Source organism: Nuphar pumila, chromosome 2, assembly GCF_984573655.1.
Source record: "Nuphar pumila chromosome 2, dmNupPumi1.hap1.1, whole genome shotgun sequence".
Classification (NCBI taxonomy): Eukaryota; Viridiplantae; Streptophyta; class Magnoliopsida; order Nymphaeales; family Nymphaeaceae; genus Nuphar; species Nuphar pumila.
The window spans coordinates 52,975,498-52,981,571 of NC_143250.1; positions in this window are offsets into that span (position 1 = coordinate 52,975,498).

Sequence of the window (6,074 nt, forward strand, 5' to 3'; positions counted from 1 at the left end):
CCAGTTCCATTTCAAACAAAGTTCAAAGTTCAAAGTTCAAACCCTTTTACTTAAAAAACTCTTTTCACTACCACAGAATGACACACAAATCAGATCTTTTCCTTCTTTCATTTGGAGATTTAATGCTTTTATCACCAACACACCCTCAGAGTGCATGGAATGTTTACGCAAACTGCCCTTCTTTTTTGGGTTTCGTGGCCTGACCGTATCCAGAGATGTCCAGTGTTGAATCTTTTGGGTTCTTTGACCATGAGCCCACTTGTTTGTGTGTCTTTGTTTGAAGGTTTTGGTCCGTTGTTTCAGCAATGTAAAACTCCATGGGCATTCCTCCCATCCCCAAGGACTCTCTTGCTTAGCATTGCAGAAAAGAGTGCTTACAGGAGGAGAAAGAAAGAGACGTCCTTAACTACGAGCTTTAAACCATATAAGCGACCCTTTGTAATTGGAATCGGTAAGTTGATGTTAAAGCATCGATACATAATTTTGGGGAAGGTAATTTTTGTTCTTTAAAAAATGAGGAACCCATCCTCGAGATTAAAGACTTAGTTGTGCTGGCTATACTTAGCTTTCTTGACGGTGCAAACTCATGGAGCAAGGGAGTTTACCTTGCTTCTGCATGAGTAAGGGGCATAACATAACACTCTTGCTCTTTGTAATACAAGGGACTGACCCCAATAAGAATGAAACCCTAACCACCTGTCTAGCAGCCAATATCTGCCAAGGTCCCCCTCTTCTACTACGCCAAACCCCTTTGGGCTGGGAAAGGTTGATTTTGCTCATCGCTCTCAAGTTGTAGTTAGGGGGTGTCAACGGGTCGGGTACTAAACCTGGCTACAAGTAAAGTATCCAGTTCAAACTCGAGTCTAATCGGACCCACCATAAGAGAAACCGTCCCCGAACCCGAAAAGAACCATATGAACCAAACCCCATACCCCATAAAATAATTTCTTTTTATCATTTTTACATTGAAAAATTGCATGTCTTGATAAAAAATCGGGCCAGGCCTTGGTCTAGCATAAAATTTCACAAACTATACCCAGATTCATGTATTAATCGGACCTTCAGCTCTTAATTGGGTCTTCTTATTTATCACCATATCTGGATCCTAGGGGTAGGTAAATTGGCCCCGTTGACAACCCTAATTGCAGTGCATTACTTTGAATTGAAAGAATTGTTGACAGCTTGATTATCAAAAAAAAAAAAAGTGAAGATAACAGAAATTGTAAAGCCTGGACTCATGCAAATGAGACAAAGCTCAATCATGATGATAATGATGGGATATGGTGATCGGTTGCAATACAATTCGGATTTAAATATAAAAAGTTAGGTGTCACAATCCATTGGTATTAAAGCCCAACCAACTTATCCAAACCGAACTTCAAAGTTCAAACATTGGTGAAGCACCACCCAAGGTTGTTAAATGCGCTGAGGCGAAGCTAGGCGTTGAGCATGTTATGAAACGAGGCGTAAGCCTCGAGGCGTTGGAGCGTAAGCTTCATGATCAATCGGGGGTCCCTTGCACTGAACTAGATTACACACTCAACACCCAAGATTCAAAGCAGAAAAACCCCAACCAATTTCAAAACCACCAATTACGACGAATCCGAATGACAACAAAGACTTCTAGCAGACTCAACATAGAATAAAAAGAAGACAAAACCCTAAAATATACAACCCTAGAGGAGATTTCTTCGTTCTGCAGAGAGAATTTCGGTCTAGCACAAGAAATGAGAGAATTGGGATTCGAAAAAACAACTTATCGTTACCTTTGTAGCGAGAAGGAGCAAGGGATTAGGGCGTTCTCCGCGTTGCGAGGGAATGAAATCTCCTGAAAAAGGGGAAAAAGACGCCGTGGAAACTTCTGTGGTGGAATGATAGAAAACGCAAAGAAGGAAAGGAAAGGGGCAGGGAAAGACAAAGGCAGGAATCAGATTTCCCAACCGGCAAAGGGCGAAAAAAGGAGTAAAGAAAAAGGTGGTAATGTGGGCTGGCCAGGCTTAGGAAAGTGATTAAAGTGGTTTTTTTCTTTTTTTCCTGAGAAGCGGAAAAATCAGACAAAAGTTAAAACCGGAAATGAACCACTACCAATGAATCTTACTGTGCTTCCCCAGCGGTCCTGGAGATCAACCTTGGCACCTCGCTTAAGCAGCGATTCAACAACATCCACTCTACCTTGGCACGCAGCAACATGAAGGGCAGTCCGCCCATCAATATCTCTAAAGTTCACATCTGTCCCTGCATCAAGAAGCTCCTGAATCCCTTGCAGATTGCCCTCGTTTACCAAGTACATCATCCTGAACATCGGATCGATCTCCTTCGGGATTGTCGAGTCCATACGCAGATGCGTACGCTTTAGAAGCGAAGCGGGTTTCGACTTGAGGCGTGCGCTTCACATGAGTGAAGCGTGCGTTTCAAGCCTGAAACGCCTCAATGCAACACCTCAATACCTTGAGTGTGCGCTTCGCCTATGAGGCGTACGCTTCAGGTATTGAGGCGTACGCCTCTCACAACACTGGCACCACCTAATGTGGGACAAGATACTATGGGTGTGTTTGAATGCTTAAATCTCAAGCTTGAGTTCAATTGAAGATTAGAGATACACGTGTTTCTAGCAGAGTTGATCTCCACCAAAATAAAAAAAAAAGTTAGGATCACGATTAAAATATGAAAAATCTCCGTTATGAGAAGAATGAGTTTTTTTTAGTGTGTTTGATTTGCTTCGGATCATAGATCTGAGACAATGGATCTCAAATTCATAGGTTTTTGATCCGATAGGGTCAATATGGTATAGACCTCATGCCAAACACCACCTTGAGCAAAAAGATCCGAGGATCTCCACTCCAGGGAAATTACATTGATGCAGGAGCAGAAGCGAGACGGTTCAGGCCTAAGATCCATTTGTGAATCCATTTTTTTTAGTTTGTTTGGATTTAATTTGGAATTCAAATCTATTCAAGTTCCAAACTGAATCTAAACAAACTAAAAAGAAAATTATTTATAAATGAGTCCTAAACCCTGGGGGCAAGTAAGGGTCGGGTTTGGTTCAGACCCATGGTTCAGACACAGGTGTAACCAGACCTGGACCCAATTTTTGGGTATGGTAACGGATCTGGACCCAGATCTAAATGGGTTCACTATAAGAAAAACCATACCCGGACCCGATAAGAACTACATGAACCAGACCCGTACCATACCTGGTAAAATAATAAATGTTGTATCATTTTTACATTGAAAATTTCTGGGTCTTAATCGGAACTCGAGTCGGGCTCGGGTCAAGTATAAAATTTCACAAACTATACCTGGATCCATGTATTAATCGGACCTTCAGGTCCAGACCCAGGTCTTAATCGGGTCTTCTTATTTATCACCATACCGGACCCTATAGGGTACAAACAAACTAAATAAAAAGGCCAAACTTCACATGATTTGAATCAAGATTGGAATAAGCCTGTAAACTTGGCTTGTACTTGGTTCATCATCCATGAGACCTACTTGATATTCATGCCATATGAGTCCTATGTGTTGCCTAGGACTCGAACAAAGACAAGCCCATTGAGCCTGAAGCTGATCAAATTCAAGTAGTATTGCTATCACACACACTTCAAAACCAACTTAGCTGTAAAAAATACCAACCTATACAGCCATGCTGATCAAGCTTAATCCTTACCTACTTTGGCAATAAAATAAGCTTGGCTGAGTGAAGCTCCGGACCTACCTGACTGAAAATCCCAACCAAGACGCATTCAAGTCAGACTTTGACTAAGAAGGGCACTTTCTAAACTAGTCTCAACAATGGAGTCATCTGAGTGATAGTTTAGAAAAAACAGGGTATTATAGTCATTTAAGCAAAGAAAATCCTTTTTACTCATTATTGCAGAAATTTATGCATATGAATAAACATAAATGTTTTTTGAAAATGACCAAACTGCCCTATTAGACAAGGAGTCTGAAATTGAGTTGTCCACTTCAAGCTTGTGAACAAAAGGACGGACAAATTACCAAAATATTGCTCCAGAAATACCCTTTTTAAATTTCAAAAAGGCCCCCAGGCTTCTAAAGAACGAAAATGCCCTTTGTATGATCAGCTTTGATTCGAAGAGAGAGAGAGAGAGAAGCCGTCCACTGTTATGGTCCGCCGCTGATCGCCCGTGGCGAACAATTTTTTTTTATTTATGAAAACACGACAATTAGACCGCTGCTAGTTGTCATTTTTCCGTCACTATTTTTTTACGCGAAATCAACACTCAGGGGCGTGTCCATTGCCGTTCAATGTTGGTTAATATTTGGTAATAGTAAGATTACATACATAGTTTATGGCGTGTGTTCTTCTCTGACCTCATGGATGAATTCAGTATTTTCAAAATAGTGAAAACCCGTTTTTTAATCATGTTTTCTCAATAAAAAAACACAATTTGATGACCCTGAACAGTATTGCACATTCTATGTCGTTGGTATTTTGAAGCCTTATAAAAACCTACCTATTTATTGCGATCGGGTGATTTAAAAAGCCGATTCTCACTAAGCAAAATATGTAAATCATATTTGTAAGGTTAGTTTCATGAAAAACCATATAAAAATAAAAACAAAAAAAGCATCGCTTGTCACCATTGTTAAATATTATCTTATATATATATATATATTGCTTATAAAACCCAATGTATCTTTTGGCATATTTGGATGGACGTTAGCACCTACTTGTCATATATATATAAGAGACCTCTGACCGTCAGGGGTAGGGGTGGCCAACTGGCCATGGGGCCTGCCCGGCCCAGCCTGACCCAATTAAGCCCCGATAAGCAAGCGCGACCATCTTCGGGTTTGAGCTCGTGACCCAATTATAATCGAGCTCGGACCAGACTTAGTAACAGCCCGGGTCTGTCAAGCCTTGTGCATTTTTGAACATGGGCCCGGTCGTCCATTACTGGCTCGATTAAGCAATCGGGCGCAGCCTCACCCGAATTTAATTGGGTCCTAGCCTGACCAGAAACGGACCGAGTAACCAATAACCCTGTGGAGCACCCGGCCCGATGAGTACCCCTAGTTAGGGATATCTGGTCAGATCCGATTTCATTTAAAAAGAAGCAGCCCTTCGTCAAATACTTTAAATTCATGTACCTTACTGTAATTTGCTCATAAGTCAATAAAAGCTGTGCACGGTTTGCTTTGGATGCCGCGTTGGGAACCAACGCGTCCGTCGTACTTTGGTTGCTTGTGGAAGAATATTTCTATTCTCTTGTTAGAACCTTGGAATTTGGAATAATACCAATGAGGGGCATTCCAGTGGAATATATTTCAAAAACGCCTACGTCTTCTTGAAGCCTGGAGGTAAGGGTGTCAACGGGTCGGGTTTGGTTCGGATCTAGGTAAAATCAAACTCAGATTTGATTTGAGATGATGATACCGGGTCCGGACCTGTGTTCAATCAGATCAACAGCAAGAGAAACTATACTCCGATCCTATAAAGTTCACATGAACCAGACCTGGTTATCTTTTAATATATATATATTTTTATATCTTATTTACATTGAAAAATTGCCAATCTTAGTCAAAACTCAGGTCGGGCCTGGGCCTGGTATGAAATTTCACAAATCATACACGACTTTATATATTAATGAGACACATAACCCAGATTTTAATTGGACCTTCTCATTTATCACCAAATCTTTATCGAGTTTGGTACGGGTTGGATCCAGGTCAAACCTAAGCCATTGACACCCTACGGGCTTGTAGGGGTGACACACTACAACAAAGCAGTAGATTAGCGACGACCACATTCCGTCGCTAATCCGTCGCTAACATGGTTAGCGACGGATTAGCGACAACGAGGCGACAGTATGCTTACGTCGCGAATATTTCGACGCTAACTGGCGACGGAATTATTCTGTCGCCAGGTCCGTTGCTAATTGCGACGGAATAACGAGCGCTATATTCCGTCGTCAATCCGCCGGTACTAAACGGTGACCACGGCTTGGCGACGGATTTACTTTCGTCGCTATGCCGTTGCTAAATTAATATGAATAGCGACGGATGGTTCCGTCGCTAATCTGTCGCAAACACGAAAAAAAATTAAAAAA